Source organism: Manacus candei, unplaced genomic scaffold (assembly GCF_025592945.1).
Source record: "Manacus candei isolate 608988 ecotype Guabito, Panama unplaced genomic scaffold, ASM2559294v1 h1tg000034l, whole genome shotgun sequence".
Taxonomy (NCBI): Eukaryota; Metazoa; Chordata; class Aves; order Passeriformes; family Pipridae; genus Manacus; species Manacus candei.
The window spans coordinates 3,369,671-3,388,477 of NW_026138082.1; positions in this window are offsets into that span (position 1 = coordinate 3,369,671).

Sequence of the window (18,807 nt, forward strand, 5' to 3'; positions counted from 1 at the left end):
TTGCCCAGATGATGAATATTAAAGGCAAAATCCCAACAAATCTCAAGGACACTACCCCAGGGAAAGACTGGGTCCTTCAGCACCATGAACTATGTTCCTCTCACTCTGCATAACACAGCAGACATATTCCCCATATTTCTTACACTGAATAAGAAAGTTCGACATGGAAGGGCTGTCTGTCTGAGATATCTGTAAAGTACCTGGTGTTCTTCCCATACATGTCGGTGAATTGATAACAGTAATTTTAATTTCTTTCTCTTTACTGCTGGCAACCAAGATGCTTTTATACAGACAGATACGATACTGTGTACCTTGATGGTTTATACACTAGGCAAGTAATGCTCTGGACATTGTCTACCACTCTCATTTACTTAGCTCAAGTTTTTTCATGAATTATTTTATACATATGTATTATACAACTGCTTGCTGCACAGCTCTGGCCCATGTTGTTGCCACATCTTGGTGGACAGCTCTTTTTTCCCATGCAGTGCATATCCAAGCAGGGCAATCAATGAGAGAAAACAAGGATCAGGCTTAACGCCTTCAGTCTGCATAATCAGAACTGGCACTGACCTTGAAAAACAGAAGAAAGAAAAAAATATGAAGATTTATTTACCACCCCCACAAACTGTTCCATAATTGCGCAGATGCTAGATCTGATGCAAAGGGAGATTTTGGAAAATGCAGTTGGAAGTCCCAGAGAAAAGGGGGCCATCCCTTTTGAGTAGCAGCCCACAGTTAGATTAAATTATGCTGATCGTTATGCTTAGACAGGAACCCACAACTGCAATGGCAGAGACTGTCCTAGAGCATGCGCAGAGCAGCTGAAATATTCTGGAAATGGGAAAATTCAGGGGTTCACAGCAGAGCATGTGCAAAGTGAAGATCTGAAAGTTGGCATCATTTTTGGAGATTTTCATGAGGACACCAAAAGAGAGCACACTGCTAAGATGAAGAACTTTTTTTCTACCGTGTTTCAAACTCTTCTTCCAAAGTATGGGACAATATATTGGTCAAAAAGAAATGTACATTTTGCCTGAAGAATAGCTGAAGAAAAATTGCATTGCTTTTACTGCCACTTCACAGGGGCACTCATCCTCTTGCCATCTCTTACATGGAAAATTTTTTCTGGAACAATTCATTTTAGGCAACAGAAAGTTGTATGACTGGAGAGAGAAGTGGCCCATCTACCTGCCTTCAGGTTTCAGATGCCATCTGCTCCGTCTGCTGTGGTTTCTGATTACCCCGTCTCAGTATCCTCACTCTCTACCATGTCCTGGAGGCCAAGTGCCTCAATGGGGACAGCACATTATCCTGACAAGTCATCACCTTCCCCTTCAGATGATGAACCGAGACTCACAGCAAGTCAGCTTTTGTCAGGTTTTACATTTGTGGCAATTACATTTATCCTCATCTTTCTTCTCAGTTCATGTCATGCATCTCCATTCATCATCCTCTAAGGCACCAGTCTGATATTATTAGATTGTGACCATGCAGATCAATCACAATGGAATCAAAGAATCATAGAATTGTTTGGGTTGGAAAAAACTCTTTAAGATCATCAAGTTGAACTACAAACCTAAAACTGCCAAGTCCACCACCAAACCATGTCCCTAAGTGCCACATCTGCACACCTTCTGAATACCTCCAGGGACTCTGACTCAACCATCTCCCTGCGCAGTTAATGTTCCAATACCTGAAGCCCTTTCAGTGAAGAATTTTGCCTTAATATCCAATCTAAATGGATATTTGAGGCTGGCACAATTTGAGGTTGTTTCCTCTTGTCCTATTGCTTTTTAATTGGGAGTAGAAACTGACCCCCACCTCATTACAACTTCCATTCAGGCATTTATAGAGAGTGATAAGGTCCCCTCAAGCCTCCTGTTCTCCAGGCCAAACAACCCCAGCTCCCTCAGCTACTCTTCATAGGACTTGTGCTCCAGACCTTCACTAGCTCCATTGCCCTTCTCTGGACACACTCCAGCACCTCAATGTCCTCTTGTAGTGACGGGCCCAGAACTGAACACAGGATTAGAAGTGCAGCCTCACCAGTGCTGCATACAGGAGGACAATCACTGTTCTGGCCCTGCTGGCTACACTACAGCTGATACAGTCCAGGAGGCAGATATTGGCCACAGCTACCAAGGAGGCATAGTAGGACCAAGGTAGGGAAAGACATCCTGCTCCCCAGTTCCTCTCTCTCCCTTCTACTGCAGTTCTTTCCTCAACACACACTCCTAGACTTGTCTGACTCAAGTATTTTGGTGTCTCAATAACATGAGGACAGTTGTTTTGATTTATACCATTTTCTTCTTCCAGTCTGAACTGAACAATGTGAAAGGAAACTCAGGAGAGGAAATCCAGAAATAAGATCATGAACCATCACCAAATGGCAACTGTCTTGCTCTCATGTACAGTAGGATCACTTTAAGCTATTCTACATGTAAAGTGAATGCATGGAATGTGCAGAGAAAAGAAACCTCATGGCAACAGAATTGATTGAGGTCATTGCTCCTCATATTTTCATTGAAGTGTGGTTAAATCATATTTTAGCCCAGACTCTTATATCTCTATTCAGATAAGTACTATGGCACTGCTATAAATGGCTAGGATCTTACCCTATTACCTCTTAACTGGTTTGAGGAAAACAAAAGGCATATTTTTTAAAAAGTCATTTCTCACTGTAAGGGCTCTGTGGCTGGGTAGTCACAGAACTCTGGGGCAACATGTTGAATGATACACATCTAGATGAAAAAATACATGGGCAGCAGGATAAAGGAATCAAATGCTTTGCAGGAACAGTGTAGATGAATGCTATTTCCACATAGAACATAGCAGGTGAATTTGCTTTAATTAATGATAAATTAGACCTGGGAAGTGAGCCAACATCAGTTGTGAAGTTCCTAAGCATACAATATTTTTTTTTTTTTTAAATAAAAAACCACTTAAAATTAAGTGTGTGTTCTGCTGTTGGAATGATGAAAGACTGTGAAACACAAGCATTCAGACTTTAGGATGTCTGTAGGTACTGTTGTGATTTGAACAACATGGTGATAAGTATATCAAAATCCCATGAAGGTCTATAATGGTTCTACATACTACATGTCTAGTATCTGTAGTACTTGGCGAATTTAGCTCTCGTATATTCCTAGTATGCAGGCTGAGGTTTCAAATTACTGATGAAGCCTTCTGCTTCTTTAAATGTAGTATTAAGAGTATCTTTGCGTTCTGAGCAATATCACCTTTTTTTAGATCTGTCCATTCATCATAATATTGTGCCAGGGTTTCTTAGGTAAACTTGATTGACAGACACCCATCTTTATCCTCTGCATGACTGGAGGTCAGCTCTGGTGGAAGGTAATGCTTTTTTAATTAGCTGCTAGGGTATTAAATTTCCTTTGTGTGGATTGCATGTTGCATTCCTGCGAGTCACTATCTGAAGAGACGGTCTTTGCATTCTATGTTTAGTGTAACACAGACAAGTGGAGAAGAGTCATAAAAGATTCATATCAAGGATGTTTATGAAACGTCTTGGATCTAGACAACGTCCGGGTTTTCCAGCAGTGACTATAAGAAAAGAAAAACAACAGCATTAAAATGATAACAGAATCAAATCCAAAGACACACTTTACAGCTTGTACCAGGAATCACAAAGTCAAAATACTGGCTATAAATTGTGGATGCCATCTCAAGTCCTTCACAGATACTGACTCCTCAGCTAGAATCAAACAGACCAAAAAATTTGTGTGCAGATAGGGACAACAAATTATCTGTTCAAGATGACAGTAATCTATAGAATATCTTTGTACCTGGATTTATGTTTACCTGAGATCACCCAGTGCATAAATAGATCATGGCAAGAGCTCTAAAAATTTCCAACAATCCTCTAATAAGGTAGGGGTATTTTTAAGGAAAATGCAGTAGATGTGAATATTTATACAAGACTGTTTCTAATAAGCTTACAGTAGACTAAAGATGAAGGGAAATTGAAGAATAAATGGAAAGACAGGGCTTCATCCTCCTAAAACTTATCTAGAATCATTTGTCTTCATGCAAATGAAAATATGGACTAAGCTAGGCCTATGATAAAAATTTTTGTGACACTCCAAAACTCAAAGATTTCCTTAGTAGTATTCAGCCAACTGCAGTTTAAGGAACAATAGCAGGTCACTAGTGCAGCTAGTACTGAGGGTACTATTCAAAATGGGGTTTACCAGAACCAAACAGCGTACTTAATATATGAATGCAACAGTGAATTTTTGTAAAAATGTCCCCTTTTTTTTCTAGTTGGAAGTTCCACCAATAAAATATTATCATAATTAAGTACACCCATAAAATTTTATCATAAATAAGTACTTCCTCCTACAACTAGTTCAGTAAAGCTCTCTCTCAGGCAGGTACTCATTTACACTTATTTTATCCCTGCAATTCAGAAAAAGTTGAACAAAATGAGGCCATACATTCTGTGCATATAAACAGCAAGATCTGGCCTTAGTTCTATCCCATAGCATGTAGAAGTATGTGCATATGTTAGCTGTAAACATTCATAAATATACTTCATCCTTCCCTTCAATAAGTTGACTAAATGTTTTCACTGGAACTGGAGAATTGCTAGTTGGAATAACATTTCCTATGATAATGTCCCAGCGAGATGGAGAGGCATAGGCTGATGATAAATGCTGCTTGTACACAAATTAGTCTGACTGTAAAGGAAAGGGCATTACAGACAGGACTGGAAACACACTGATCTCTAGCTAGATCCAGGTGGTCTAGCCAACTCATTAGCTACACTGCAGAAAACTAAACAAAAATACCTAATAATGTCCAGGATAATCAAATGATGCTGCAAACAGGTTATTTTGAATCAAACCTACAGGATGTTCAGAGAAGTTTGTAAATGACTCTGTCTGTTTCCCCAAACATATTCTTTGTGAATAATATCATGTGATATGTGTCATGTGTGAAGACAAACTTCTGTAAGATATTCCAAGGTCTTATCTGAAGTTGAATCTGTTGCCTCACTTTTTCCTCTGGTTTTACACGTGCACACACAGAATCATAATGCTTATTAGTAGAATCTATGTGCAAAATTTTAGGTAAGTTTAACAAGTTACTTTTGTTTGTATGTGTATATGATGTTGGGAAAGGAAGCTATAAGAGGGGGAAATAATATCTATGTGTATTGCTCAATTTTTTGATAATATGGAGACCATAGTTTTCTAAACAAGAATTTATTGTTTATGAAAAAGGAGACAAATGAACAGAAATGTAACTTAAGTCTTCATTTCCTATTTTTATAGGACATTTTAGAATTTCAAATTTCTTTTTTATGGCTTCAGAAGTTTGTTTAATTGATTTTTCTATTACTTACTTTTCCTAACCTGTTGGCTTTTGCATAGCATCATGACAAGTAATATCTGTGTGCACTGATTTCTGGATTCTTGGTTATTGCCAGCATGTGTGTACAGTGTAAAAAAACATGGTGTCTGTGTTTTAAATATATAATACACTTTTTGTTTGAAGATAGGCTCCAAGACTGAAGGTAGCATGTCAGTGATGGGGCAGGATATTCACTGGATTTTTTTACCTGTTCTTTCTGTAGTGATTCTAATTTGGGAGAGCAGAAAAAGAAAAGTTGTCTTTACTTTTCCATCACGCTTAATTGGCTTGTGGAAAATGCAGGAGTCTTGCTCAAGATTTATAAACAAATACACCATTATGTTCCTCATTAGTTTGAAGAATACCTGTATAAGTGCTAGCTGCCAGATACAATAAGTACCCCCCTCCTTTTTTGCTTATATAATAATCCCAGCATTCAAAAGACTAATCACTACACACTGATATACAAAGCATCTTATTTCCTCGTCAAATTTCCCTGCCAGGCTTAGCCATGCTTGTCAACTTCCCAGATCCCCCTTTCAATACCTGGTTTATTCTTAGCGTCTTGCCAAAATGCATTCCTGGGAGTAAACCATGGAAGAATGAAGTTCTAATTTCTTTATCTCACACAAGAAGAGTTTTCTACCCATGCTCATGGGAAAGGTCACAGGCAATTTTGGCTGCAGGTTCCCTTGAAAGAAGCAAGCATGTACGGCACATTGGGGCCCTTTGTCTATAAATACAGATGACCACCAAAGATGACAGAGAGAAAAAAAAAGGAAAGGAGAAGAGAGGAGAGGAGAGGAAAAAGAATAAAATTAAGAACAGGAAAATGAAAAGAAACAGGAAAAAAAAAAAGAAAAAGAAAGAGGGGAAAAGAGAAAAAGAAGGAAGGAAAAAGGAAAGGAAAAGGAAACCGAAAAGGAAAAATAGGGGAAGCAATGAAATTGATCAAGTAACAACATGATCTTCTCTATTAGCTCTAATGTCAGCTATAGCTTCTAGGTAGTGCTGAACTGCCCTGTCCTCTAACCCTTAGCTCTTTGGTATTTCTCTGGTCAAAGCTGAACCTCCCCAGTTTTCCTGGACAGGGAACCAAGGCAAACACTGGTGTGCCTAGCTCACACCCAACACAATGCAGAAGGCCAGAGAACTACACATAAATGATCATGGTTTATCTGTTCTTTGGATACATGTGGCTTGCAGGTTCTGATGCAGTATGAAGCACTGTGCCTCAGGTCTGTACTCTTCAGCAAGTTTCAGCAAATCTCCATTGAGTTAAATCAGTATATCCCTATGGAGCAAGAGCTGAAAATGATCATTTACTGACTTTCTAAGCATTGCCTAAGTGAATTAGGGATGGATTATTAGATTCACTAATGAGAGTCTGACTTGTCTTTTCTTGTAAAACTAAGCTTATTGATTTCACATTCTTGCCTATTCTTTTCTGATGTTTTATTTATTACTAAAACACTCAATTATTATATGTTCCTTATATGATGTAAATGTCACTGTAAACAGAACAGCATATGGAAGGAAGAGCCATAGCATTTCAATATTGTTTCACCTCCTACTTGATGTCTGTCATGGTTTTCACACAGTAAATTCTGCATCAGCTGAACAGCCTGAAGCACAGCCCTCAGGAAGCTAAATTGCAGATGCCTTCCTTCCCCATAAATACACCTCTGGTAGTTCCCAAGCCCACACTTTCCAGGCACATTTAGAACACAGTGCAGGATTCGCCAGCTCCTACCTGAAAAGTATTATTTTCTCCAGATAACAGTATATGAAAGATAAAACATGTTGAGATGCTGTGTTTCTCTCTGTTCTCTAATTCTGACTTTCACCTTATTTATTTGTACTAAATTCCTAGGCAAGTCTGGAATAATAGTTTACTATGTCAGGAACTATATTACTAATTTTCTCCACTGGCAATAAAACAAACATTCTTTGCAGCTTTGCATTAAACCTACCAAAGGAAAGGGAATTCTTTTCAATAAGGCAAATAATCCTGGATTAGACTGGATTAGAACTTCGCTGTTTTACTCAGTGTAAGTCAAAATTATATTCACTATATAACCAATGACCTACTTAGAAAATTACGATGACAGATTTCTATGACCAGGGATTTGTGGTTTTCTTTAAAAAAATTACTCCCAAATCTTGACAGTAGGATGAGTCTAGCTCTATGGAGACCAAGGGGAAAAAACAGGTTAATTCACAGTGTTTAGACTATGTATATGTGGATAATGCTTCTGGCTGACAATCCATTTTAAAAGGAGGAGACAAGATACAAAGGCTCCTTCACTGTATTGAGGTTGGACCAAAGAGTGGTGCAGAGACAGAACAGCTCCTTCACAGCTAAAGACCGTTCTCAATTCTCCCTCTCTCTTGTTTTTATCTCCCTCTCAAGTTACCACATTTTCTGTTCCCCTCATGCCAGTGCAGTAGTACTGAGGACAAGTGAGATAATGCTTGGCCCAAATCCAGGCAATCATTTTGGAGTAATTAGTTTAGGTACTGCACACCCAACCCATATTTATTTTTTTCAGGTAGGTATCAAGTTGCTTACATTACCTGATTACCTGCCTGTGTGTGGATAGCCAGCCCCAAGGTTTAGGTAAAGCTTGTCCCCAGGTAGCAAGTGAGGGTTTAATTGAACATATCAGTTTGGTTTGGGAGATTTGGCTCTGCTGCAATGACTTATTTCTCCTCCTTAGGCTGTATGCATTCTCCCTGTTGCAGTTCAGTTTTTCGGCACTTTCAGACCAATAAGAGAGTCCATGTTGTGATGACCTTGGAGTTGCTGTTAATTCTGACATTGTTGTGGGTTTTTTTTCTGTTCTTCCATTTATTTGGAGAGTTGGAAAGAGCAATGTGCATTATGAGGGCTGAGCAATTTTTCACCCTGAGGAACCACAGGCACAAGCAGCTGGGTGTGCACTTTTCAGGTGAATGCTGGGGTTTTTTAAAGGTACACAAACTGCACATCCCACGCCTTCCCACTAATTTCACAGAAATTAGGCTGTTGTGTATCAGAAACACACATTCAGTCCCCACATGAGAAATACTATATAGGGACAGAGGATGACTGCCATTGACATGCATTGTACACAGATGGCTTCCTTGTTCAGACAACTTTTCCCACTTTTACTCCTTTCCTGACCTATCTAGTGATTCCTGACCAATCCATGCACCCCTCTAACCCAGGGTCTTCTGAGTGTACATTAGGCAGCAATAATGTCTTGCCCATGACGCTTTGCTTACACACCTCCTCCTTGACCATGGAGGACACCTCAAAGTGTAGGAAGGAGCTTTATCTCCACCTTGTCCTCAGTTCACCTCCCTGCTACAAATGTGAGCGAGGCTGCAGCCTTATGCCAGCTGTGAAGGTAGCCTTGTGCTGTGGATATATTTCCACCAGGAATTGGCCTGAGGCTGCTAACAGTTTCACAGAGACAAGAAAAGAGCTAAAGAGCTGTTGGATGCTGAAGGCTTCCAGCCAATACTAGCCTGGATCAGGTACAGATTGGCAGCCTCAAGGTGCACGGCTCCAGTTTCCCATTACCAATTCCCCTGAGCTGCTCAGTCTCCCATGGTGAAAGCTCTAATTTAGGAGAAATCCTGTAGGGCTGCATTGTTCTTGTCCTGCCTGCTTTGTTTCCAATTTTTAGCAGCAAGACCATGATGTCTTGCAGCCAGCTGCCCGCTGGCTCTTGGGTGAATTTAAGCAGGCATCCAGAGAATAGTTCAGCTCAAGAACAAATGCTCTGGTCGCTATTTATGTTCCTAGAAATCAGAGCAAATAACAGTATTTCAGTCCCATTTCACCTAGCTGATTAGTTTTGCAATCAGTGCGTGAAAGAACTTGAACTCATCAGCTACTCAGAACTTTGAATAGTATAACCCAAGCAATGGGAATAAGAGTGGAAAGGCAATTATATTTCTTTATACAACTGATTGTAAAGAAAAAAATGAAATATATTTGCAGTTAGAACTTGATTAAGCTTGGAGCAGAGGTTCAAGCTGTTCTTGCAAGAAAAGGTAATTATGTTAATACAATGTTTTTTAAGGGAGACTTTGGTAATTTCAGTGTTCCTTGATTTCTTTAGAAGGTCAGGTTCTAGGCTGGCATGAACAGATTATTTCCTTCAAAGCTGGCAGAGCTCTGATAGTTGCCAACAGCTGAAAGTCTTGCTCTGCACTACATCAGTGCTATTATTAAATTACAATTTTCATCTAGTAAAACTAAGTAGATCAACATGGTCATGGTTGGCTCCATGTTTTTCAGCAGCATAGTAGAAATTGGATGTCACTTTCCTGTGGACAAGGGTCTAGGGACAGGATCCTTCTGCCAATGGAGACTGTAGGAGAAGAAAGGCACGTTTAAGATGGAGAAATGGGGGGAGCTGGGCTTCTTGCTGCCCCTACAGCAATCAGGGGAATAAAGGGGAAGGAGCGTGGCTGTTTCAGAGGCAACTATAATGTCCTCATGGCCAGTGGTAGGTACCCCCACACCCTTGCCTCGTGCCAGCCCCGGGCAGGCAGGTCCCAGGGGAGTGCTACATGAGCACTGGCAGGATTACCTGACTTAAAGCAGCTCTTTTTTCATTCAGTAGCAGCCTTTGTATTAGAGATGGGCAAAAACCAGAGGTCCGTATCAGCTGGAGGAGAGGGAAGGTCCTATGATTAAAATGAAAACATTCAGCTTGATATATGTTGGATTTTCTGGGCTCACTTTATAACTAAGGAACGATGGTGAAACAGACTCCTGATACTACAAGCAAGCCTCAATTTCATTACATTTTTCTAGCAAAATAAATGCTGATGGTTTCTCTATTCCTTCAACTCCTTTCTGAGCTCTTTCAGTTTTTTTAAGAATCCATACAAAAGCATTTGTTGGATGCATTTTCTGGCAAAATGTTAAAGGAGGTAAATAATGCAATAATTTGTTTCTCAGATAATGGGGCTATATCTGAAGCACAACCAAGAAACATCAAGATGAGTTTGCATGGGTCAATGAAAAAATCTGGAAAAGCCCAAAGATGTGGAACAGTGGATCACCTTGTCCTCTAACCCACTACATTGCATGATAGCAAGTTAAATTAGTTAGAAAGACAAGGATTTGTAGTTTTTTAAAAACAAACAAACAAACAACAGAATTAGCAATGGATAATCCAAATTGTGCCACTGATGTTAAGAAAACCATCAATAGGAATATTGTTCTTTCTCACCAAAAACAGTGTCAGTGGGGAAGATATACTTCTTGAGGAATAATCTGAATGCAACAAAGACATAATCTAGTCATTATTTTGGATACATTTTTCTGAGTGCTTGTAAGGGTATAGTCTTATGACTGAATTTGGTTTTGCAGCAAGTTCGACAGTCCAAAATGCTATGTTATATGTATTTTACTTTTTGCTAACCTACTATTCAATGGAGAGATTAGAAAAGGATGTAAAAATCATCAGACATAAGGTCTGACAAACCGTTCATCTCAACACCCTGTAAAGATAATTGTCAGCCATCTAAAATGGATTGAAAAGGTTCTGGCAGATAAACAGACTGGTAATAAAAATCTCTAGGGAAACATTGATTTCCCATAATTCCTAAAGAAAGAATGGATTACACAAAACAACAGGCTGCGCAGGTGTACCATCTTCAGTACACTATTTAAATCTCAGTGTTGTCCCTGAAAAGAAAGTGTTCTGTTATTCCACAATAAGGGAAACTACAGACAAGTGTAAGTTTGCTCAGGAAAGAGCTAAATAAAAACAAATTTTTGTACTTTAAAACCAGACAAAAGAATCCATTAGAATTTTTCATGTTGTCTGGAAATGTTCAAAATACATTTGAAAAAGAAAATAACTGTGAATAGACAGAAACATTCTGAGGCATTGTTAATCATTGATATCTTCATGATGGATTTGTCTGCAGTTGCACCTTATACCTGGAGAAGAGATATGTTGTGCAGATTTAGGAGCTGTATGGATGGAAAAACATCACCTTGAGATCTACAGTTCCTTCTGTGTGTTTTTTATTTTCTGGAAAAAAGGGATCTCACAATTACTTGCTAATGGTCCATATTTTGAAAATGGGATGGGGAAGAATGTTCTGTCACTTCCTGCCCTTTGGCTGTGTTAAAAAGCAGCAGCTTCGTAATCATTATCTACAGCACTCCTGTCTCCACTCACTCATCTGGATCCACATCCCATGTAGCTCATGGAGGGACTATGGAGCGGCTCCCCTTATGTCCAATTTTAGCATGTAATCTACCTATACTTAGAAAATAGATTTTTTTTTTATCTGACCGTATGCAATAGAGAATTTCTGGTCACTTTTCAGCCTCTGTTCAGTTTTAAAAGGTTTGGAATTAATCAGCAAACTTGGGAAAAAAACAAAATTGGGATGCCTTGAAGCTAACTCAGTCATCACTGACAACCAAGTAGTGCCTGCTCTAACAACTTCCTACTCCTTCTGTCCTAAATACTTTGTCTATTGCATTTTCCTAAAAAAAGACATCTCATTTCATCAGTCCAACACTAACACGACTCTTCTCCTTACTAGGTAAGAGGGAAGTATTTAATACGCTGGAACTCACCAGTAACTAAAGGTTACTTTAGTCTTGACAAGAAAAATTTTGACAGAAGAGAAAAATGGAGGAATCTTGTGAATGTTTGGAGTCATTAAATGTACAGCCGGGCACCCTCATATCTACTGTTACCAATTAACAAAATCCTGGCAGAAAATTGAGGAAACTTGCAATCCGACTCTGTAAATATTCATCCACGTGGGAAGGGCTGCACAGCTGAGTGGCCTTAGTGAGTTTACTGCCAATACCCATGTGCATAAAAAGTTCCCTATGTGCTTAAGCGCTTGCAGGAATCCTAATCTTTGCCTGTGCTGTCCACAAGTGTCTGACATGAAGAACACTTCTGAGACTTTTCATCACTTGTCATATTTTTGTAAATTATCCTAAGCATTTTAAAGTTTTCGTTATTCCAGTAGTTACCATGTTTACATGTAGACACACCAGATAGGTCATGGTATTTGACTTTGGACTTCTTTTTAATTAGTTTTGCTGACCAAGGACCCACTGTTGTTGAAACAGATGTTGCAGCCCAATAATAGCTCTCAGCTGCCAACAGCAAACTGTGGAACTCAGCCCCTCACCATGCAGAACAAATGAGTGCAATAAGGAGCCGGTGAGCTCCAGACAACAGGGACAGGCATTCCACAACATATGCGTTTACCAGCTCTATCTCAAGGCACATAAAATTTCAAACTTTTTCTTTCTCATCTGCAACATAACAGATGAGGAACTATTTCTCATAATACCACAGAATAAATGCATTCTTTTAGTTCCTTTATCTTGCATATTTGTTTAACTATCTTAATTTTACTATGAGTCACATGCAGCACAGACCAGACAGGCTCTTCCAGACTTGGAAAGAAGACCTAGTAAAGCTCAGCCTGAGGACTCAAATGAAGCTTCCAACCACTCATGTCCTGTTCAGACAGGTACAGAAAAAAAACAATAACACTTGCTCTCTATGGCAAAAATTCATTAGCTCCCCTGTGAACACACCTTAGTTATTCTTTAGAAGGACGGAGGTTCTGAGACAAAGTGCTGATCATCCTAAATCAATATTCTTCCCTGTACGATAACAAGATTCCATTTTTTCTGTCTTGTAGTTTAAATTGTTACTGTCCAGTTTATTTGTAACCTTCCTAAGTCTTTTAGGCTATTTTTTTCACCTAAGAGCTATCCAGTACCATTAGCCCTCCTTATGTATGTCATTTTATACCATTTATAAAAATATTTCATTGATCAAGTACAGTGTGATCTCTGGACATGTCTTTGTACTTGTTTGTCTTTCAAAAAGATCATTACTATCCTGCTTAGGTTGAGTGGCTGAATGGTATATTAATTTACTCTAGACATAATGATATTGTAGAAATAATGCATTTCCATAAAGATTTCTAACCCATGTGCAAAAGTAGGATTATCAGTAGGCATGGCTACTTAACAACAGGTGAAAGCAGTCTTGAAAAGCAATGATGTTTATGCATTGCTGGTGGAGAGCAAATTAGATGACAGCTTGTGGTGTAATATGGTGTGAAATTACAAAAAAACCCCCAAGAACTCATAATTCACACGGTTACAGAAAACACAGAGCCACTAATTCTCATGTATAGTTACCATAGGGCTCAACTTGGGAAACTGTTCATTTTTTAGTATTTTAATACCACAAAAATGCCAACAAGTCACAAAGGATTCAAGAAAAAAAAAAAGAAAAAAAACCAACAAACAAAATCAGTTAAGGGAAAGCTGAGGAATGAAAGACTGCTGGGTTAGCATAACATCAGTGATATGGGAGTGACTACATGATGGAGGCAAACAGAGCATCCAGCTGAAAAATGGGAGATAGGATGCAATTCTGCAAATAACTTCATTTGGCTAAGCTATATTTTCTATCCTAACAAGGGTTTTTCCAGCACCGTCAGTGAGATTTCCAAGTTCCATCCATCACTTCAGAGTGCATCTAATTTTGAATGTCACTGTGATTTGTCCCAAAACCCCTTCTGATATCTCAGCATTATTATTTACAACTATCAGAAGTGTTTAAATCAGAAGTAGATAAACATCAGGGTGAAGAAAGGTCACCCAACATAGACCAGGCTGCTGGAAAAAGGGATAAATCCATCTTCCCATCATCTCTCCCCACCTCCTCCTTTCTGCCAGTGCAACCACACCATGAACGGCTGCTTACAAATGGTTTAGGCAAACCAACAGTCTCCCCTGGCTCACCTGAACACCATACAGTCTCCAAGGACAGTAGGAAGGAAGCACCAAGCTCAGGCAGCTGAAAGTACCTGCCATGGGGACACCTTTTCCTGCTAGGGTGTCCTTAGTGCTGAGCAGTGACAGGAACAAGCTAATGAGAACTCAACTGAATGAGGAGTCTGCTGTTTCCTCACGTCCTCTATAGCTGAAAAAAAAGGTGGCAGTAATATTTGGATATCCACTAAATCTAAGAGATCTTGATTTTAATGGGCACAGTAAAAACAAAACGAAAAGAGAAGAATTTAGAACAAATACTGGTTTGGAAACCTTACTATAACACATATATAATACATAAATCTGTCTAGTAAAGCAAGTACCTGATAATTAAAAAGCTTGTTCATTCCTGATCTGGACAAAGCACAGTAGACCACGGAAGCCACAGTCTTTCTGCTCTTCCTGACAAATGGAGTTTTCCCTGCTCACAGTGATTGAGAATGCCACTCTGAAGATCATTTCCCAGCCTCACAGTTTTGATCAAGTTACAACTCTCTTTCTCTTTGCCTCTCTGCCTCATCAAACATAAGCTAGGAGGCTTCATTTCCCAGCCTGCTCTTGTCTCAGAGTCAGCAGCAGGAGCTTGACTCCCCCCTAATCCATCTGTGTTGAATTTTTACATTTGTAAGCAACCACATTTGTGTGACTCTTGACATTGGGAAGAGTTTGCTGTAAACATCCACAAAATAATATTTTTTCAGATCTTTTCTTAAAACCCATTTGCCCTTATGCTCATGGAAGAATCCAGTAAGGCTTCTGACAGGCTGAGACCACTGCTCATCTGGCTGACAGACCCTGCCCCTACTTGTACTCCCTCTGCAGTGTCATTATTCTGCAGTTCTTAGACTTGATACCATGGTCTTACAGTGGTGACAAAGCCAACCAAGGGTGCTCCTGCTTCACCCCAGACTTAAGCAGTACTTAAGCTCAAGATCAATCAAACAGTTTACTGTTTCCAGCTTGTAGTAGTTTACCTGGCTGTGAGCGCCTATGACTCCCTACAAGTCAGATCTTTCAGGTGGCCCTATTTACAGTTCCCAAAGCACAATGCATTCCCTTGACAGTGCAATGGCATTTAGAGACAATAACATGGAAGCAATCCCCACTCAAAATTGTAGAATGGAGAGCTTTAAAATGAATTGTAGAATTTTCCTCTCATGCAACAACTTTCCCCACTCTTCTACAAAAAAGAGCAAACTCTTTTTGTTTGTGTAAGGCTGCATATACTCAATCCCCAAGAGAAAGAGAAAAAGTAAGAGGAAGAAAGAAAAAGGAAGGAAGGAAGGAGGTGGGAAAGAGAGAGGGATGTAAAGAAAAATAGAAATTAAGGTATCCTGCATATGGCAGGAAAGTATCTGGGTCATGTCTATAGCAGAGAGAATGAGGGTCACATTCCCAGAGATGCATAAATGTTACTCCTAAGACAGGAGGTATGATTAATTTTGCAATCCTAAAAGGAAAGGTCTCATTTGGACTCCCTGCCAGCAAAGTAGACAAACTGTATTGCAGACACGTATGTAGCAAAAGAGTTTTCTATTCCACTTTTATTTTGCTGCTGGTTGCTTAAGCATGTGTGGACCTGGCTCCTGCAGCATCCCAGAAGGCTGGCTACAGGGTCCTGGAATGGACATGCACAGAGGGATCAGCATTGCACTCCAAGGTTGAGTGTTAAACTATCATGCAGAGAAAGAATTTTGAGCACATTTAATGCCGTAAGCTTAGTCTACCGATAATTGTTCTACTGCTGGGGAAGTCTGACACAGATAACCACCTCTGCAGGCACATGTCTCCAGGTTAAAAAGTGGCAAAGGATGTCAAATGGAACATAATGCAGCAAGATGGAAATGGGAATCAGAGTAAAATACGAGAGCAGTGCAGACTTGTTAGTTTTTATCTTTCTCTATCTAACCCACAGATCTGTAGCAGTTTTTAAAGGTATGTAACCTGTTTCTGCATGAGTGTTTTTAAGTGCAATATGTGCTCTTTATTTTCATGCATCGAGCACTTAAAATATCCATACATCCTTGTGTGCCTTGCCTATTAAAAGTATCTTAGAAATGAACTAAGCTTTCTTGCTTTGAGTATAAGACAGTAACTAACTGAAGGCAATTATGAAGAATTCTCCTTTACTGGCATACTATTCCCTTAATATCTTTCTTGAGGATTTTGTTTTTCAGAGGTCTGTGGGACTTTTTGCTTTCTTCTGGAGCATCTGGAGGAGGTCAGCCCTGGATCCAGATTTCAGCCTGGAGAGTAGCACAAGCCTGTTCCAGGAAGGCAGTTCCCCTGTTCCTCAGAGAATTGTCCAGACTTTAGAGGTTTGTCTACATTCTTCTCTGCTATAACTAGGTGTGTACTCAGGCATTTTTGTTTTCTTCTCTAGCACAGTACTACATTTCTGCATTTTTATATTTTGAAATCTATCCTGTATCCCTGGTGCTGCTCCTTTCCCTGTTGCTGGCATCCATAAGCACATGTAACAAAACCCGGGAGGTATTTTCAAGGACACTTGTTTTTCTTCCCCAGACTGCACTCTCGCAATTGTAAAACCTTCCTTTTCTCTCCTAGTGCTGCAGTGATTTCATGATACACAAGAAAAAGAGTGATATAAAAGCATCTTTTCATTCCAGCATCTTCTCTGCCCTGCGTGCCATGGCCAGCAAGCTCAGAAGCCCAAACGTTGAGTTTTTCCAGCAGAAGCAAGCTCCAAGATCACTCTAAATTACAGAGAGGGGTTGAGCACAAGGAAAAGAAACATTTCAACTGGAGGTGAAATCCCTCATTAGGTTAGAGGGGCATTTTCTCCAGTAATTTGGGTGAAGGCTATCTTGCAGGCACAATAACTAGGAAATTAAATGGATCATCAAGAATAATAACATAAAGGTTCCTGCGCTTGGGTGACAACAACACCATGCTATAGGCTTGGAGCAGAGTGCCTGGAAAGCTGCCCAGGAGAAAAGGAGCTGGGGTGCTGGTCAACAGCCAGCTGAACATGAGCCAGCAGTGTGCCCAGGTGGGCAAGAAGGCCAATGGCATCCTGAATTGTATCAGAAATAGTGTGGCCAGCAGGACCAGGGAAGGGATTGATCCTCTGTACTTGGTGCTGGTGAGGCTGCACCTCGAATGCTGTGACCAGTTCTGGGCTCCTCACTACAGGAAAGAAATTGAGGTACTGGAAAAAGTCCAGAGAAGGGTAACTGAATTGGTGAAGGGTCTAGAAAGTCCTATGAAAAAGGGCTGAGGGAGATGGTGTTGTTTAGCCTGGAGAAGAGGAGGCTCAGGAGAGACCTTATCACTCTCTACAACTACCCAAAAGGAGATTGTAGCCAGGTGGGAGTTGTCCTCTTCTCCCAGGGTACTCGTGACAGGACAAGAGGAAATGGCCTCAGGCTGCACCAGGGGATGTTCAGGTTGGACATCAGGAACAATTTCTTTACTGAAAGGGTGATTAAGCATTGGAAGAGGCTGTCCAGGGAGGTGGTGGAGTCACCATCCCTGAAAGTGTTCAAGAAACAAGTGGACATACTGTGGTTTAGATGACATGGTGGTGTTCTGTCAAAGGTTGCGCTCAGTGATCTGGGAGGTCTTTTCCAACCTTAATGATTCTTACTATGTGATTCCATCCCTTATAAATCAACTAAATTTTTCTTATTAGAAGTTACTTGATCTATGAAACATGTAGGTCTGGGGCAATAAAGAGTGAAAGTTGATATTAAAAAGCAAGGGAAAAGGGAGAATTAAAAGCAAGGTGAGGGAAGTAGATAGGAGGTCAACTGTTTCTGTGTTATGTCCAGTGGAAGCCAATAGGTCTTTCAACATATATCTAGACCACTTTTATTGGATTTTAGAATGAAATTAAACAATCTATGTTTTGTTTTGGGGAAGGCACACTGAACTTACTGTCATCATCATACCAGCAGAACTAATCATAACTAAAATTTAAACAAGAGACAAGGTCTTATATTAATTCTTGAAGAAATGATGTGCAGTTTTCCATTCTGAAAATGGAAGTGTTGTAGCCATATCTATAGATAAGTTTCTGTTGCACAGAAACACAACACAGAAAAGGTGCTTCCTTTTTGTCTTCTACTGATCTCCCACAATAGCCTGTCCAGCAAGCCATCACCTTGCGTTTTGATCGTGCTGTTATGTCCACACAGAGGGAGAGCCACGCTTGGGTATCACCTTGCATAAGCACACCATGAGGGGAATAATGCCATTAATCAAAAATGTTGTCTGGGAAAGAGCTCAGTACAAAGTATGACAGGAGGGTGCAAACCTCACCCAAGAGGAGATTTCAGTACTCTGTCTGCTGCCTTGGGCTGCCCTCTGAAGGCTGAAGACAAATCCACAGCCCCTGATGTAAAACATTGCTCTCGCCCTGAGCACATTATTTGGAATGAAACTCCAAAGTTTTGCTTCTGGGTAACACTGGGAAAACAAAACAAAGAGAGCATAACTTGCAAAGGTTTTGAAGAAAAAAACCTACAAAGCCTAAGGGGACCGTATGTGGGGCAAACCCTCCCTGTTCCCACATTAACAAAAACCCTGCAGCACCAAACAAAATTGAAATATCAAAAACTGTC